Source organism: Myxine glutinosa, chromosome 12, assembly GCF_964187855.1.
Source record: "Myxine glutinosa chromosome 12, kmMyxGlut1.1, whole genome shotgun sequence".
NCBI lineage: Eukaryota > Metazoa > Chordata > Myxini > Myxiniformes > Myxinidae > Myxine > Myxine glutinosa.
Window position 1 is genome coordinate 36,655,005 of NC_136272.1, and position 20,379 is coordinate 36,675,383.

Sequence of the window (20,379 nt, forward strand, 5' to 3'; positions counted from 1 at the left end):
ACTCATCCCAACTCTCTCTTCCTCATATGTGGTGATTTCAACTGTCATCATGCCAGCTGGCTGGGTGTGGGTACCTCTCTCACCAGCCATGGCTCCTCAGCAAAGGACTTCTGCGACCAACTGGGACTGACAAAATTTGTCGATTTTCCGACCCGGATCTCAGTCAACAGAGCACTCACTGTCTCTTCTAGACTTGGTAATGACAAACTTCCCTGCAAATGTCTGGTGCTCTTCTTCTGCTCAAATTGGTTCCATCTGACAATATGCTTGTTAAAGTGGACATCTCTCTGGCCATTCTCAGAGACCCTCCTCAGTGGCGAAGAGTCTAGTATTTCACTCAGGCCAACTGGTACTGTCTTCAAGCAGCCATCAATCATCTGGACTGGTCTCCCATCTCCACTGCCTCTGACATCAACTCATCCTGGGAATTCTTCAAAAGTAAATTGTTCTCTCTCATGCACAGATTTATCCCATCTCTTCTTCAGTTGTCATACCCTTCCTCCCGCCCATGGTACACGGAATCTTGTGGTGAGGCAGTTGCCGTGAAACAGCTTGCCTTCACCTCCTGGAAAGCAAATCCAACGAAAGGCAATCTCATTTCCTTTCACAAAGCCCAGAACAAGTGTGTGTCCACCCTCAGGAGAGCCAGGAAACAATATCTCTCTACTCTCAAGATTGAACTCTCAAACCTGTCTCCCTCTTCCAAATGCTGGTGGCATCTGGTCAAATCTGTTTCTGGTGTTTGTTCCCCCTCCATCCCCTCCCTTACCTAAAATGGCTACACAGCTGACCCCGCACGTGAAAATGCTGAATGCCTCAACTGTGTGTTTGCCTCAAAATCTTGTGTCCCAAACCCGTCTCTCACTGTATCCACCATACCCAGTCGTACCCAGCTGCTCCTGGACTCTGTGTCCTTCTCTCCTGACAAGGTGGAGAAGTTTCTGTCAATCCTCGACTCTGATTCTGCAACTGGACCAGACGGCATCAGCCCACGGGTCCTAAAATCCTGCTCTGTCGCTCTTTCACACCCTCTCTCTGTTCTCTGCACCCTCTCTTTTGCTCAAGGTCATCTGCCATCAGCTTGGAAATCAGCCAACATTACCACTTTACACAAAAAGGTGCAAAAACAGATCCTTGCAACTACAGACAAATCAGCCTGCTCCCAATTATCAGCAAAATCATGGAATCCATCATTGCTTCGGATATCAAATCCTGCCTCTTCCCCAATAGCTTGATCTGTGATCATCAATTTGGTTTCAGACCAGGTCACTCTACTCTGGACATGCTGCTTCTGCTGTCTCAACAATGGATAGAGGTCCTCAATGTCAAACAGGAAATTAGAGCTGTCTCCCTTGACATATCATGTGCCTTCGATACGGTCTGGCATCCCGCTCTGCTCAACAACCTCTCCTCCTCTGGTGTCCATGGAAATCTCGACGCATGGCTTGTGGACTTCCTCACTGGTTGTAGTCCACGTGTGGCCCAGAATGGGTTTCTCTCATCTCCCAATCCTGTTCAGTCTGGAGTTCCCCAAGGCAGTGTTCTGGGCCCTGTGCTTTTTCTGGTCTTCATCAATGATATCTCTGACTCTTGAAAATCCTCTTTATCTCTTTGCTGATTCCACTCTCTGCCGCTCCATACCTCATCCCTCATATCGACAGTCTGCAGCCTCCTCACTCTCTGCAAACAACAACAACACGCATTTTAAGGCCATTTTCCCTGCGAGAGCGGGGGTTAGCCTTGCGGTCCCCATGACAATCTTTTCCATTTTGCCCTTTTTTCTGCATCTCCCCTTGTTAACCCCCTTGCCCGCATTTCTTCTTCGACCATCTTTAGCCAAGTCTTTCTCGGTCTTCCCTGTCGTCTATTTCCTTCTACATTCATTTCCATCACTCTTCTCAACCAGTCACTTTCATCCTTCCTCAACACATGACCAAACCATCTCAAACTGTTTCTCTTCACAGCATCCATCACAGGCTCTATTCCCATCATCTTTCACAATTCATCATTTGTCTTCCCCTTTCTCAACGATACTCCACACATCCACCGAACCATTCGCATTTCCACCCTTTCCAGCCTTCGTTGCAGCTCTACGTTCATTACCCATGTCTCGCTCCCATAAATCATAACACTTCTCACACATGCAGCATACACCTTACCCTTCAGCTTCAACGACACTCCCCTCCTCATCAGCACGCCACTCAGTTCCCGAAACTTCTTCCATGCACATCTCACTCTAGCAACCGTTGCCGAGTCTGATCCACCTTCTCCATTCAGCATGTCTCCTAGGTAGAAAAATGTTTTCACACCTTCCAGCTTCACGCCGTCTCCAAGATCCAACTCAACATTTCCTCCATCTGCAGCTCCCTCTGTGCACACCTTACACTTGAATGTAGCTGCCACACTGGTTAATGACCTGCTCAAACCACTACATTTTTGATGAACCCACTCAGCGCACATTGTACATTGAATGGAATTCACTCCGACACCCTTCCTGCACACAGCACACGGCCACTTCCCAGTTCTTTCCACCTCACCACATGCTTTACCACTTGCCATCACCTTCAGACCTTTTGTCTCCATACATTCCTTCCACTTGTTCATCTTCTCCTTCAGTCCTTCCATACTTTCTGCAATCAACACCAGATCATCTGCATACAACTTCCACGGTAAACCCTCCTTTACATTCCGAGCCAGCACCTCCATCACAGCTACAAATAGTAGTGGACTTAGTACCAACCCGCTGATGCACTCCCACCTTCACCTCAAACTCACCACTGTTCCCGTCCTTCGTACTTACAGCTGTGCGCGCTCTTTTGTACATTGCCATCACGACTCTGATCAACCATTCCTCCACTCCTAACTTCCTCAATGCCCATGTCACTACTTCACGTGGAACCCTATCGAATGCTTTCTCCAGATCAACAAACCCAAGAAACAGCTTCTTCCTCTTCTCCATGTACTTCTCCTGCAACTGCCTCACAATAAAAAGCATGTGTCGTTACTCTTCCTGGCATAAATCCAAACTGCATTTCGTCAATCTTCACTTTCTTCCTTATCCTCCTCACCAACACCCTTTCCAATACCTTCATTCCATGCTCCAATAACTTTATCGCTCGATACGAGCCACAGTCCAGAGGGTCACCTTTTCCCTTGTATAGAGGGACGAGGGTACTCAGTTCCCAATCCACTGGAATGCGGCCTTCTTTCACAACCAGATTGCAGATCTCTGTCATTCTCTTCACACCACAATTTCCCGCTGCCTTCAACATATCTCCCACAATTCCCGTCGGCCTTCCCGCTTTTCTACTCTTCATTGCTTTTATCGCTTCCTCAACTTCCTTCTCGGTCCTAAAAAATCTTCTCTTCTTAAATCTTCTAAATCTAAATCATCTCTGCCGGTCCTAAAACTGGGTTACTCTCCATTATGCCATCCCATTCATTCTCTGCATTCAACAGTATTTCCATATATCTCTTCCCTCTTCCTTTAATTCCATCTGGGTCCACAACGATTTATCCCACTTCATCCTTCAAGCAAATCACCCCCATCACATCACACCTCTCTTTCGCTATCTGCTTTGCAATCCTGAATACCGTTCTCTGACCCTCTTCCAAATCCAAGCGTTCGCCGAACATTTTCCTACATGCCTCCTGCGCCTTTGCTACCTCTTTCTTTGCAGCCTTCTAACTTTCATGCTCTGCCTTTTCTGCCACCATACCCTTCACCTTCTGCCACTCCTTGAACTTCTTCCTCTTCTCGTCAATCTTCTTTCCAACTTCATCATCCCACCACCATGCTTCCGAGTGCCTCGGTGGTCCTTTTGTCCATCCACATAACTCACCAACGGCTCCCAACAGACTATCTTTCATTGACATACAACCACTTTCAAGCTCAACCACATCATCCTCGACCCTACTCAGCCTCTCTTTTAATGCCTCCCTCAGTGTCACCTCTTTCAACCTCCACACCTTCATTCTCGGTTGGTATTTCACCCGCCGAGCACTCCTCGCACCTTTCACCTTTATGTCGCAGACAACCAAGTGGTGCTGTGAAACAGCCTCTTCCCCCGGGATCATCTTTGTGTCCGGGAGGTGCCCCCTATCTCGCCTACGCACCAGCAGGTAGTCAACGGTTGTCGTCGACCCACCTGACGTGTATGTAACAAGCTTATTATCCTCTTTCTGGAACTGAGTATTACAAATCAACAAATCAGCTCCATCAGCAAACTCCAAAATCCTTTCACCTTCTCCATTTCTCACACCATATCTGTAACCCCCATTTACTCCCTCAAAACCGTCCATACTCCTTCCCACATGTCCATTTAGGTCTCCTCTTTCCACAACAACTTCCTCATCTTTCACGTTTTCCATCAGCTTCTCTATCGCACACCAGAACTTGTCCTTCTCTTCATCGCTCCGACCAACCTGCGGAGCATATCCCGAGATGACGTTCACCAAGAGCTTTCCAATCATCATTTACACCATCATCAACCTTTCACTCACTGATCAGTGATCACTCACTAATCACTCACTGATCACTCACTGAATGATCACGGTGTGTACCCCGATTTAGAATCGGTATACCGTATCCCTGCGCATCGTAAGAGCGTGACCAAGGGTTGGCGTCAGGAAGGGCATCCGGCCATAAAAACATTGCCTCAAACAGGGAACCATGATTGTCATGGGGCCCGCAAGGCTAACCCCCGCTCCAGTGGGGAAAATGGCTTTAAAACGATCATTCATTCATTCAACCTTTCACTCACTCGAGTCACACTCACCACACTGTCTACAAACTCCTCAGAAAACAGGACACCAACACCATTCACGCCTTCTGGGCACCCTTGCCACACAAACTTGTATTTCTGTCCCTGCCTACCCTTCACCATTCTCACACCACTTCCCTTCCATCTCGTCTCCTGCACACAACATATGTCTACTCTTCTTCTGACCAATATTTCCACCACTTCTCCTGATCTCCCTGTCATTGTCCCGACATTCCATGTCCCAAACCTCAGAAACCGATCTCCACGTCGGGCATCAGACGTTTCGTCGTCATAAATGGAGTGATTTCCACCCTTGCTTCGATCGGGTTCCCCACCTTGAGTTTTGACGAGAGCGAGTGGGGTCCCCTACGGGGTACTTCGGGCTGTACCCTGCCCATATGTAGTTGTAATTGTCATGGTTCTCTTTTTGAGGCAATGTTTTTATGGCCGGATGCCCTTCCTGACACCAACCCTTTTAGTCGCCTCTTACGACACGCAGGGATACAGTGTACCTCTTCTAAACCGGGGGTACACACCGGGTGTACCTCCTCACTCTCTGCAGACCTGGACAAAATCACAGACTGGTCAAACAAGTGGAACATGTCTTTCAATCCTGACAAATCTCACACTCTCACTATGTCTCTCCGAAAAGACCGACTGGACAACCCTCCCATATACTTTCTCAACAATCCTCTCCAAGAAGTTCTGTCACTCAAGCTTTTGTGTCTCACTATCTGCCATGATCTTTCCTGGGAAAACCACATTTCCAAGCTGGCCTCCAAAGCCAGTAGCCGACTGGGCATCCTCCGTCGTGCGAAGTCCTTCCTTGGCACACCTGAGCTCCTCACCACATACAAGGCTTTCATCCACAGCTCAATGGAATACTGTTCTCCCCTCTGGGTCGGTGCTCCTGCCTCACACCTAGATCGGCTTCACGCTGTTGAAACCAAAGCTTTCAGAATCATTGGAATCTCCCACGATGAAGCCAACTCCGAGGGCCTTTCACTCACTCACCGCAGGCAGGTTAGTTGTCTTTCTGTCTTCTACCGACTCTTCTCCGGCCTAGCTCTCCCAGCTCTGTCGGTGCTCTGTCCCCCAAATATTCCTACAGGTTGCACAAGTTCTGCCAGCAACCCTCTTATGCGGAAACTGCCAAAATCAAGACTCTCTGCTCACCTTCACTCTTTCATGCCTCTTTTCTCCCAGCTCTGGAACAAACTCCCTTACTCTCTTCAATCCCAGTCCTCTCTCCAGGTCTTTAAAACAGCTGTTCACCAGCATCTCTTATTTTCCCCCATCCAAAACCTTGATCTTTTCTACCCCCGTTAATTCACCCCAGATCCAATTTTTTGAAATACTGACTTCTTTCCTGGAAGTCCTGGCAGTGTTCATGTGTTTTATACCTCTCCAATCCCCCCCCCCCCCCATTCCCATGCCTTACCACTCCCCAAGCCCTCTCCCTCCCACAGAACTCCCGATGTCCCTGCTCTCAAATGTTGTACTTGTGTGCTTCCCTCTCTCCCCATCTTGTCTCCCGCTCCCTTTATCATGTTTTATGTGTCAGTTTTTTTTTGTGTGATTAATGTTAGCTCTTACACGAGCCTCGATCTTGTATACAAAAAAAAAAGAAGAAAAAATGGCTGTGACTGGGAGGATGTTTAGCTGGGAGGATGTAAATAATGGATCAGTACTTAAGATCAGTACCTCAGTGATCACTAATGGATTTTCCAAATTTGTAGGTGATACAAAGCTTGAATGTAAGGTGGATAGCAGAGAGAGGAGAGTGAGGGGCAGGGGGTTGTGAGGGGGGATTAGATTAATGAAAATATTGATACCTTTATAGATTGGGTGTAAGATTGGCAGATGCAGTTTAACGTAAACAAGTGAAATGTAAGGTGCTGGGGACAGATAAGGATAATGAAAGTAGAGATTACATAATGCAAAGGGCAATTTTGGAGCGTGTCGGATCAGGAGAATGATCTGGGGTGGTAATAGATTAGGCAGGTAAGCAGACAGGACAATGCCAGGCTACAGGTAAAGCAAACAGGGTTTTAGGTTGTAATCATAGAGGGATCCATTATAAATCAAAAGAGATGATTTTAACACCGTATCGGAATTTAATGAGGGCCCATCTAGAATATTGTATGCAGCTTTGGTCACCACAATGTGGGAAGTACATCGGTACCACAGAGAGGAGTCACCGCAAGGCTACTCGATTGATCCTATCATTATAAAATAAATAAAAAACTCAGCTGTGCGGAGCGGTTGAAGGTGACTGGGCTTTTACATTAGATAGGAGGCGGTTACGAGGGGAATATGATATAGATGTTTAAGATAATGAAGGGGAGAGACAAAATAAGTGCAGAATAATTAATTATTCAGCAGAGCAGACAGTGATAGGACCGACCAGGGGATATAGCCTGAGGAAATAAGAAGAGAGTTAATACCATATAGTAATTCAATGGTCTTTCACTCATAGTAGGGTCATATATTGACTTCCTGTAACCACTAAGAACATAGGAAAGTTTGGTGGGGATTATGTTTTTTTGGAGTACTTAGAAATAAATAAGCCCCCATTAAGGCAGGTAAGCAGATCTATGCAAAAACTATGCAAAAACTCTATGATCTATGCAAAAACTCGCGAAAATATGGGCAAACCCCGCCAGAGGGCCAACCCAAAATGGCCGACACTCACATGAGAAAAAAGTAGAATATGATCTAAATTTTGAACCAATGGACATAGAAACACATTTGATGGGTCATTTTGTAGTGATTTGAGGATGAGAAATGCAATGGAAGACTCCTTTTGATGTTTCAAGGTTTAATTAAAGGTGAAAATACACAATTGCTGCCCAAAAATGCTAAATAAGACAAAAAAAAAATTCATTTGCTTCCAGATTTGTTTGTCTCTGCCTGTATGCTGCGACTGTCGACGAGTCCACTGCAGTACATCTTGGAGTAGCATAAACCCCAATGTAAGGAATTGGAAGTTGGTAATATTGTTGCGTGACTCCCCCTTGGTTAAGACCGAGGAAATCACGAATAGCCAAAGTGAGCTTTAACTCTGAGGCGACGATCAAATACAGACTTCACTCTATATGCGCAGGAGGAAGAAAGAAAAGAAGAAGAAGAAGCGGGAACTTTACCTGACAGTCCGCATGTGCAAGCGTCTTCAACCCTGTGGAAATTAACTCACAAAAACCAGATTTATGGTAAAAAAAATAAACGCGGCTTTATTGCCGGACCCCGATACAAATAAACGCGCCGGTAAAGCTAAACCCCCTAGTGTGCGTTCTTACACACAGACGTGCACAACAGACAAATGGGAGGATAAAGTAAAATAAGCGTTGTGTTTGTGGGTGTGGGCTTATCTCCATCTGGCTGAGGTGTGTCAGGGTTCATCAGGTCCAAGCACGTCGTCCAGGCCCCAAGCGTGCAGTCCGGACGCGGCTCTGGTCGGCGGAATCTAGGCTTTGATGCGCCCTCGTTTGCGCTCCACCAGGCCCACGTACGCGGCCGCGGCAGCGCACGGCCGTCGCTCACACGTGAGGTCCCGTACATGAACAACCAGGGAGGATGATCGTCGGCGCTCCACCGTCTCTCCACCGTTCGTCATCGCCCAACGAGCAAGGGTCCAACGGAAAGAGAAGGCAAGAAGGGAAGAGAGGTCCGGGCAGGAAGGAATCCAAAGACGAGAGAGAGAAATGTCGGCCCAACGAGTGGTTTTACTGGCCGTCTCGTGACGTCAGCCCTCTTCCTCTCCAATCCCTGCCTTGCTTCTTGACCCCTTGAATGTTCTGATCGCATCCATCCCCTCTCATTGGCTGAGCGCTTCACGCCCTTCGTGTCATGCCATCTGTCGGTGGCCAATCAGTGTGTTGCTACTTCTCTGCCAATCGGCGGCCTGCTTCTGACTCGCCCTTTGCCTTGACCAATTGCTGCCCCTCTGAGCGTGTCCATTGCCTGCCTGCTCGACGTGTGTTGCCTGGCTGGTGATGTGGCTGGCTGTAGCTGCATCGGCGGTGCCCCAAACTGGCTTCGAGTCGTATTGTTATTGTGGTGGAGGGGGAATTTAAGTAGGGTGTGGTGCGCTAATGGGCCAAGCTAATATCTATGGGTGCGTTGCCATACGGGACACAGGTATGATCACAGGTTTGACATACTGGGGAATTAGCATAATCCCTCCTCTCCCTATCACATCTCATCCTTGTATGATCACAGATATACACTTAATCCGACAAACCGCCTAGACAGATCCCTGACTTACTGTACATCGAAATGGTTCTTCTTGTTCACGACATCGGAGCACCTACCTATGCCGATCTACTTGGATCTATATATCCCCCTACCCAAAATTCCTAACAATATGCAGGAAATTGCAAAAAAAAATAATCAGTATTATATGTTATTTATTAACCAAAATGACTGCTCCAGAAATGAAGTGGTGTAATGAGCATTTTGTATACTGAATCGAGGCTCGTGAAAGAGCTGACATTTATTTCACAAACAAATCAACCAGACAAACAAAATATATAAAAAGAGGGAGCGGAAGACAAGAGAAGGGGAAGCACACAAACACTTGAGGGCACACAACATTTAAGAGCAGGGAGATGTGTGGGAGGGAGAGGGCTTGGGGGGAGGAGGGTGGCAGAAGTATCAAAGACAAGGACACCAAGGACTTCCAGGACAGAAGTTGGTATTTCAAAAAAGTGGAATTGGGGTGAAATTAGCGGGGATAGAAAAGATCAATGTTTTGGATGGGGGAAGATAAGAGATGGTGGTGAACAGCTGTTTTAAAGACCTGGAGGGTGGAGTGGGATTGAAGAGAGTGAGGGAGTTTGTTCCAGAGGCAGGAGAAAAGAGGAATGAAGGAGTGAAGGTGAGCAGAGAGTCTTGATTTTGGCAGTTTAACCATAAGAGGGTTGCAGGCAGATCTTGTGTGACCTGTAGGAATATTTGCTGGACAGAGCCCAGAGAGAGCTGGGGGGGCAAGGCCAGAGAGGAGTCGGTAGAAGACGGAAAGACCACCAACCTGCCTGCGGTGAGTGAGTGAGAGGCCCTTGGAGTTAGCTTCATCGCGGGAGATTCCAATGATTCTGAATGCTTTGGTTTCAACAGCGTGAAGACGAGCTAGGTGTGAGGCAGGTGCACCAGCCCAGAGGGGAGAGCAGTATTCCATTGAGCTGCGGATGAAAGCCTTGTATGTGGTGAGGAGCTCAGGTGTGCCAAGGAAGGACTTCGCACGACGGAGGATGCCCAGTCGGCGACTGGCTTTGGAGGCCAGATTTGAAATGTGGTTTTCCCAGGAAAGATCATGGCAGATAGTGAGACCCAAAAGCTTGAGTGACAGAACTTCTTGGAGAGGATTATTCAGAAAGTGGATGGGAGGGTTGTCCAGTCGGTTTTTTCGGAGAGACATCGTAAGAGTGTGAGATTTGTCAGGATTGAAAGACATGTTCCACTTGTATGCCCAGTCTGTGATTTTGTCCAGGTCTGCAGAGAGTGAGGAGACTGCAGACTGCCGATCTGAGGGATGAAGAATGGAGCGACAGAGAGTAGAGCCATCAGCAAAGAGATAGAGAGGATTTTCAAGAGAGTCAGAGAGATCATTGATGAAGACCAGAAAAAGCACAGGGCCCAGAACACTGCCTTGGGGAACTCCAGCCTGAACAGGAAGAGGAGATGAGAGAAACCCATTCAGGGCCACACGTTGACTACGACTAGAGAGGAAGTCCGCCAGCCATGCGTGGAGAAAATGTTTGAAATGCTCATGCTTAATGGTTCTTGCCTCGTAATAAACACTTATGCAAACAGGTACTCAATGAAATAAATGTATGTTCTCTGCTTTCAGGTTGCTGTCCAGGCATCATCTTCAAGTTGCGCCCACATTCCCGGAAACTCTGTCATTTTGAAAATGAGCGTTTGGTCGATAGGCCATAGTTACATGAACATTAAGGTTGCCCAATAGCGTATAAATACAAAAGACAATTTTTGCATGTATTTATGATGTCAGAGATACTTGCTGTGTTTGAAGCATGCTCGGTCTGAGTGCACAATGTCATTGTCCATGACTGAGCGCTACAATGTGGCAAAAACTGTGGTGGTAGTGATACGATTGATGGGATGACGATGGTGAAATGGAAAAGCCTGGAAGAAAAATCAAAACAATGGCAAGGTTGGACAAGTTCGGTGATGTTTATAATACAGTGGATTGGGAGCAGAGTCCGTTAGGTTTACAAATGTATACCTCGGTATTCTAACACACTCTAATTTTGCAAAGCTATCTCAAGCTAAAGAAACGTCGACAAAAAGGCAAACAGTGAGACTGTGACTCCTAGCCTGGTGTCTCTTGACGAGCAACCCCAATGTGAGCCAAGGGCCCCAAAAAGTTGTGCTTGAGAACACGTTTACTGGCCGAGAAGCACTGCGTCTGGTGCATAAAGCCTAAAGATGCGAAACATAGTGGTCACGCCAGAAGTCAATGGCAGCAAGGAATCAGTTTAAAAGGCACACCGTCTTCTTTGACAACCATGACATGAGGAATCGACTTGTTAAACTCGTTGATGCCACTGCTGATCCATTTGCCACTGAAATTCGCCAACATCGCCACTGATGGCTCAATAATATAACGTATAAAGCAAGTACCGTAAAAAAAGGGGGGGGGGGATAGGGACAGCAAGGTGAATAGGGACACAAACTGAAAAAACGTTCGGAAACCTTTTTCGCTGAAAATCGATAACCATACTGATTTGTTGATATTTGGGTTGAAAGTGTTCTCTTGTTTTTTTAAAAAGCAACTTATAGTCCCTATTAACCCCATATATGGGTTAAATAGGAATAAATAGGATTTTTATGGCTGTCCCTATTCACCCCGTTTTACGGGTGAATAGGGACAGTCACTAATACAAAAAAATAATAATCAAGAAACAACCCTGAGTTTCCAACTTATTGCTAAATTGATAGCTCAGATGGATGCACATAATATGCACCCATAATATAAACCACGGTGCCAATGAAAAAAAAATATGGGATAAAAAGTTTCTCCAAACTGTCCCTATTTCTTGATTTTTTTCTTTTTTGTATTAGTGACTGTCCCTATTCACCCGTAAAACGGGGTGAATAGGGACAGCCATAAAAATCCTATTTATTCCTATTTAACCCATATATGGGGTTAATAGGGACTATAAGTTGCTTTTTAAAAAAACAAGAGAACACTTTCAACCCAAATATCAACAAATCAGTATGGTTATCAATTTTCAGCAAAAAACGTTTCCAAACTTTTTTTCAGCTTGTGTCCCCATTCACCCCATTTTACGGTACTGATAGTAGACACTTACACCTCCAAGGTGTCCATTTTGGCGAGGCTCAGCATATGCTCTACGATTATGTATGCACGGCCATCTTTGAGGAGCAATGAGCTGCGAACAGTAAAATGCCTCCTCACCGACTCCAATCGCATCATCGCAAACTTCGGCTTTGACACTTCAGGTACGAAGTCTAGCTATGCAAAGAAATCTTGGTGAAGGAGTTTGGTGACAGCATTGGGTTTCATGTGCCAAAAGCAGAGGAATATAAGTGAGCTGGTGTACGATATGGCGATTTGTCATCCAATATATCTACTCTGATAAAATGAGTTTAACTGCAGCAGAAGCAAGAGCGGTTAAGTGGAAGAATTTGAAGCACAAGACAACAATGTGCCTCCCACCTGATCAAGACTCCTTAATGATGCACGTTGTGCGTGCTAACTACCTGGCCTTCATATAGAAGCAATTCCTCCAGAAAGTGCACCCATCACCGCTCACTCATGGCTGGCACCTCGTGAATGGCAGATGTCTCCTGTTATGACACACAAAACCTGCTGTACCCGCCACACACCAATGGAGGTATGTGAGGATGCTGAATCATCCGACTCTGACCACTCCATATCAGATAGTGATGAATTTTCGTCAGATATAGATGTTTAAGAGAATGAAGGGGACATCAGTCAGATACATAATGGATGCAATCACAGATCATTAGTGTGGCTGAATAATTAAGTTCGTTGGTATGACAGCATAAATAATAACATTCTAGGCCATAATATACATATAAGTTGGAACAGAAACTATGGCATTCAAAGAAAGAGATGTGTTTTACATACCAAAATCCATTTTTTAAGCATTTGTTTGAACCTTTTATGTATTTTCACCGTTAATTACACCTTGAAACATCAAAATAAGTCTTCCATTGCATGTCCAATCCTCCAATCAAGACACAATGATCCATCAACGTGTTTCTATGTCCATTAGTTCAAAATTTAGACTATATTCTACTTTTTACTCATGTGGGTGGTGGCTATCTTGGATTTGGCCCTTTGGTGGAGTCTGCTCACATTTTCACAAGGGTTATGGGGCCTTATTTTTTTCTAACTACTCCAAAGAATCAAAATCCACCATCAAACTTTCCTATTCTCTGAATGGTCACAGGAAGTCAATATGTGACCCTACTATCAGAGAGTAGTTAATGCATGGAATGGTTTCCCAAGAAAAGTAGTGGCAGCAGAAACAGTAGATACGTTTAAATTGGAATTAAATAGGTACCTCGTAGCATTGGGGATAGAGGAGTATACAGATACTAGTGGGGTCACCCGTGGGAAACCCACGGGCATGGACGTGTGTGACGTTTGAACATCTTGATTTAGATGCTGCACATTAAATTTTACAAAATGGTTCCTGGCAATTCATCAGATCCAGAAATGGTGTAATGAACACAATTTATTTATTTCACATAATATGTGACCCCTCACTCCTCTCCACCTGACACTCTCCTCTCTCCACCCTCACGCCTCTCCAATTCCACTCCTCCTCACACTCCCCTCCAATACCTCCTCACACTCCCCTCCAATACCTCCTCTCCAATACTTCCTCACACTCCTCTCCAATCCCTCACACTCCTCTCCAATCCCTCACACTCCTCTCCAATCCCTCACACTCCTCTCCAATCCCTCACACTCCTCTCCAATCCCTCACACTCCTCTCCAATCCCTCACACTCCTCTCCAATCCCTCACACTCCTCTCCAATCCCTCACACTCCTCTCCAATCCCTCACACTCCCCCCCAATCGCCCCTCACTCTCCTCTCCAATCGCACCTCACTCTCCTCTCCAATCAGCTCTCACTCTCCAACTCCTTGCTCCTCTCTCCAACCCCTCGCTCCTCGCTCTCCAACCCCTCGCTCCTTGCTCTCCAACCCCTCGCTCTCCAACCCCTCGCTCCTCACTCTCCAACCCTTCGCTCCTCGCTCTCCAACTCCTAGCTCCTCGCTCTACAACCCCTCGCTCTCCAACCCCTAGCACCTCGCTCTCCAACCCCTCGCCCCTCACTCTCCAACCCCTTGCTCCTCACTCTCCAACTCCTTGCTCCTCTCCCGTCTCATTCATTTTGGAAATGGAAGTTTCCACGCAACGCATGAATTGTCACGATCCTCAAGAGGAAGTGTCTCATAATCATCAAATGGCAAGTAAATTACATTGTGAAAATTAAAGATTTCAAATAAACCTATTTAAAGTGTATGTGCACATAACTAATAAAAAAAAAACGGAGAAATATCTCTCGGTAATTTCCTGAAACATATTTTAGTTTTTACTTCCGGATAATAATGTTGAATGAAATAAGAACGAATAAATATATGTCGTTTTTGTGATGACTGTCATCAAAAGTAAAAGTAATATATCTTAATGGAAAAGAAAAAGCGAATTTTTAATACATGTCGACATTTTCCCTGACTGTTATTTTAGGCGGTGTATTTTTGTGTATCATCATGGTGCGATTTTTCAAAATATATCTCTGCATTTTCCCGTGTGTACGTGAATGTTCTCAATTATTTCTGACACCGTGTCTAAAACCATCGATAAAAATTAAATCAGACGGTGAATTCGAGATAAAATTGTGAGGGTGACTCAATGAATTGGCTTTATTTTACAGGCCTTTGAGAATTCATTCCGTTCCATAAATGGAAACTTTCATGGGATTATCTTCCCGTTTTTTTTCAACCGAGTCTAAAACTATGTTAGCGACTGTTAAAAATGAAATGATATATCGAATTAGAGTTGAAATAAACCTGTGTGTGAGAGAAAGACAGCACGGGCCTAACTAAACAGGCCTCAAAGCTATTCGAATTAATAAAATGGTGGATATTTGTTTACATGAAGCCTCTCCAAGAAGAACTCTGCAAACGGAGTAAGCCACACCCCCGGACAGACAGACAGACAGACAGACAGACAGAATCACCGTAGCCTATTATAATATAGATTGGTCGGGCTTGTCGGTAGCTTGAGTATGCATGGGTGATTGAGTACATTTGTGCTGAGGGTGATGTCTGTGAGAGGGTCTTATCAAGGATACGTGTGTGTGGTCAGTGTGTGGTCAGTGCTGTATATTCTTCACCCTAAAACTGCTTTCGTCAATCCCCTTTCTCCATCCCAATTTTTTAAAAAATTATTCATTAACAAATAAGAAAATAAATAAACAAAAACAAACAAAATGATTTACTCTTTTTAATTTTTAAACACAGTTTATATGCCTAAGCGCTGAGTGTGCATTTTTCATCCCCATTCGCCCCAACCCCAATTAAATGAAGTCGTTAGCTTGACGGATTTATTAGCCCCCGTTGGACTTAGTCCGAAATGGGGGCTTATGGATTTGCTCTCATCCATCTGTGCGTCCGCAACCATATCTCGGAGATCTATGGACCCATTTTGTTCATACTTGGCATGATGGTATTTTTGTTCATTATTCATGTTCATGATTTTTGTTCATGATTGGCATTTTGTTCATTACATGATGGTATATATATGCACGTTTTTTTGTTTCGCGATGTGATCAAAGATGGCCGGCCGACTGGCGGCCATTAGTTGTAAAAAAAACCTGATGTTGAACGCACATTAACACACGCACATAAGTACACACTCATTTCTCGGACATGCATTTGATGATGTTGTTCAAACTTGGCACACAGATAATGAATAATGGCATACATATGCACGTCATTTTTTTTCGAGATCAGATCCAAGATGGCCAACTGGCGGCCATTTTGTGACTTAAACGTGTCTCCAACAATTTATTACATGCATGGACCGATTTTGTTCAAACTTGGCACAAGCAGAGTACATGATGGCATACACATGCAGCTCACTTTATTTTGCGATCTGATCAAAGATGGCTGACTGGTAGACTGGCGGCCATTTTAGTTGTAAAAAACCCAATATTGGCAACGTCCTCAACTATGGCAGGGGCTATGACATTTTATGTTCTGGACATACTCTGGACATGCTGGACATGCTTTTACTCTGGAAATGCTGCTTCTGCTGTCTCAACAATGGATGGAGGTCCTCAATGCCAAACAGGAAATTAGAGCTGTCTCCCTCGACATATCACGTGCCTTCGATACGGTCTGGCACCCCGCTCTGCTCACCAAACTCTCCTCCTTTGGTATCCATGGAAATCTCCACGCATGGCTGGCGGACGTCCTCTCTAGTCGTAGTCAACGTGTGGCCCTGAATGGGTTTCTCTCATCTCCTCTTCCTGTTCAGGCTGGAGTTCCCCAAGGCAGTGTTCTGGGCCCTGTGCTTTTTCTGGTCTTCATCAATGATCTCGCTGACTCTCTTGAAAATCCTCTCTATCTCTTTGCTGATGACTCCACTCTCTGCCGCTCCATTCCTCATCCCTCAGATCGGCAGTCTGCAGCCTGCTCACTCTCTGCAGACCTGGACAAAATCACAGACTGGGAAAACAAGTGGAACATGTCTTTCAATCCTGACAAATCTCACACTCTTACGATGTCTCTCCGAAAAGACCGACTGGACAACGCTCCCATCTACTTTCTGAATAATCCTCTCCAAGAAGTTCTGTCACTCAAGCTTTTGGGTCTCACTATCTGCCATTCACGCACAGGTCTCACTTTCCTGGGAAAACCACATTTCCAAGCTGGCCTCCAAAGCCAGTCGCAGACTGGGCATCCTCCGTCGTGCAAAGTCCTTCCTTGGCACACCTGAGCTCCTCACCACATACAAGGCTTTCATCCACAGCTCAATGGAGTACTGCTCTCCCCTCTGGGCTGGTGCTCCTGCCTCACACCTAGCTCGTCTTCACGCTGTTGAAACCAAAGCATTCAGAATCATTGGATTCTCCCACGATGACGCTATCTCCGAGGGCCTTTCACTTACTCACCGCAGGCAGGTTGGTGGTCTTTCCGTCTTCTACCGGCTCTTCTCCGGTCATGCTCCCCCAGCTCTCTCTGGGCTCTGTCCCCCAAATATTCCTACAGGTCACACAAGATCTACCTGCAACCCTCTTATGGTTAATCTGCCAAAATCAAGACTCTCTGCTCACCTTCACTCCTTCATTCCTCTTTTCTCCCGCCTCTGGAACAAACTCCCTCACTCTCTTCAATCCCACTCCTCCCTCCAGATCTTTAAAACGGCTGTTCACCACCATCTCATATCTTCCCCAATCCAAAATCCTGATCTTTTCTACCGCCGCTAATTTCACCCCAAATCCACTTTTTGAGGTGCCGACTTCTTTCCTGGAAGTCCTTGGTGTCCTTGCGTTTTATACCTATCCTGCCTCCCCCCAGGCCCTCTCCCTCCCACACATCTCCCGATGTCCCTGCTCTCAAATGTTGTGTTTGTGTGCTTCCTCCCCTTCTCTCCCCATCTTGTCGACCGCTCCCCTTTTTATATACTTTGTTTGCTTGTTTGTTTGATTTGTTTGTTTGATAAATGTTAGCTCTTTCACGAGCCTCGACTCTGTATACAAAAAAGAAAAGAAAAAAAAAAGAAGTGTTTTTCTTCTTGTTTCATCTGGTGTTGGTGTAGTGCAAGTATGATGGGTCGAATGGCCCCCTCCTGAGTCAAATGTATTTGGTATTCCTTTTTATTATCACATATCACAATTTAACATCATGATTACACACAATGATCAAACACCATAATCAGAGTATCACTGCACACCACAATCACACACCATGATTGCAGAACATGAACCATATCGATAATGTATTGTAGAGCCAATATACCACATCCACTGCCAATATTTACATTTCGTTTATTTGCTTGTATGTTGCAAATACGAATAATTCTCACATACAATCCACCTCTGCATTGCTAAGTGGTTTTGTATTGCACATTAATACATAATGAGTACAAATTTCACTCTCAGCACTGCGCATTCTTACTCCATCTAACTCCTAAGCTGTTTATCTCAATACAATCGCCAGGTCACCCCGTCAATGTAAATTAATAATAATCTTGTTTAAAACACACACGCACACACACGCACACGCACACACAAATGCACGCACACACACACACACACACACACACACACACACACACACACACACACACACACACACACACACACATGCACATATTCACATATGTACACACCACACACACACATACACAAATGCAAACATACACATATGCACACACATACACACAAACACAACACACGCACACATCCAAACACATAAACATACGCATCGGCATACGCATACACACACATATACACTTACGCATGCACACACACACACACACACACACACACACACACACACACACACACACACACACACACACACTTTGTTGGAACTACACCTTTTCATTGGTTGCATTTTCGGTGCTACTGCTGTTTCTATGAACCACATATCTCCGCCTGTTGCTGTAATGGTGGGTATTCAACCACTTGGCAAATGTGATAGATGTCATAATGAACCTTGAAAGGTAGTGATGCTCTCTGGTAACCATTCTAGATGCTTTTGCCATACAAAAATACTCTTAGCTGCTTTCATCATACCATCTGTAATGATGTCACATTTCTCAAATTAAACTACCTCACTGCTCCACCCTCATCAACTGTTTCACTTACAAACTTTCCTCATTATGCAGAGCTGCAACCACATACACCTGTTCTATGCTCTTCACTATCTTGGCTGCTACCTGCTGCCACAATTGTGCTCTAAATAGACCATGATCAGTCTAGCCAGGCTTCATTAATAGCACGAAAGAGTAAAATCACAGAACGACATCCTTTGACTACCTCATTATCACATAGTCATTACCATGGCACTTCCTACTTCCTGGATTTTATCAAATGTACTGCTGAATTGTGTTATTCTTAAAAAAAAACCCTGCTCTTGAAATGATGGTGAGTTCGTTTAACACAAATAATAACAGCAGTGCCTCCTACTCGATCACTTACGTCCATTACATCCTCTCATAGAATCCCAATTTGCAGTCATTTATGGGTCAGTACTTAATTTTTTTCCTTATTCCTTTTGGGAACTGGTTATGTTTATAATTTCTTAAATATTTTTGTACACAAAATCAAAGCTCATGGAAGAGCATGGTGACAAGCATAAAAAGACAACGCACTAACAATGGGGACAATTGGGCAACAGTTGGACATGACAAGAAAGGGAATTAATAAACAGGAAAAGAGCATGGTGACACGCGTAAAAAGACAATGCACTAACAATGGGGACAATTGAGTAACAATTGGACATGACAAGAAAGGGAATTAATAAACAGGAAAAGAGCATGGTGACAAGTGTAAAAAGACAATGCACTAACAATGGGGACAATTGGGCAACAGTTGGACACGGCAAGAAAGGGAATTAATAAACAGGACAAGAGCATGGTGACAAGCGTAAAAAGACAATGCACTAACAATGGGGACAATTGGGCAACAGTTGGACACGACAATAAAGGGAATTAATAAACAGGACAAGAGCATGGTGACAAGCGTAAAAAGACAATGCACTAACAATGGGGACAATTGGGCAACAGTTGGACATGACAAGAAAGGGAATTAATAAACAGGAAAAGAGCATGGTGACAAGCGTAAAAAGACAATGCACTAACAATGGGGACAATTGGGCAACAGTTCGACACGACAAGAAAGGGAATTAATAAACAGGAAAAGTGCATGGTGACAAGCATAAAAAGACAATGCACTAACAATGGGGACAATTATGCAACAGTTGGACACGACAAGAAAGGGGATTAATAAACAGGAAAGGAGCATGGTGACAAGCGTAAAAAGACAATGCACTAACAATGGGGACAATTGGGCAACAGTTGGACACGACAAGAAAGGGAATTAATAAACAGGAAAAGAGCATGGTGACAAGCGTAAAAAGACAATGCATGAACAATGGGGACAATTGGGCACCAGTTGGACACGACAAGAAAGGGAATTAATAAACAGGAAAAGAGCATGGTGACATGCGCAAAAAGGCAATGCACTAACAATGGGGACAATTGGGCAACAGTTGGACACGATAAGAAAGGGAATTAATAAACAGGAAAAGAGCATGGTGACAAGCGTAAAAAGACAATGCACTAACAATGGGGACAATTGGGCAACAGTTGGACACGATAAGAAAGGGAATTAATAAACAGGAAAAGAGCATGGTGACAAGCGTAAAAAGACAATGGGGACAATTGGGCATCAGTTGGACACGACAAGAAAGGGAATTAATAAACAGGGCAAGAGGAGAGAAGGAGAGAGAGAGAGGAGAGGGAGAAAAACATCAACCAGCTGTAAGTAAGAGGATTGATTTGGTAAATCAGGTT

General features: G+C 45.0%; 1 protein-coding gene across 1 annotated transcript in view; it reads right to left on the minus strand.

Moving 5' to 3' along the window:
- LOC137437955 (gamma-aminobutyric acid receptor subunit alpha-2-like) overlaps positions 1-20,379 on the minus strand; it is a 373,866-nt gene that overhangs the window by 23,868 nt on the left and 329,619 nt on the right. The gene's annotated exons all lie outside the window — the stretch shown is intronic.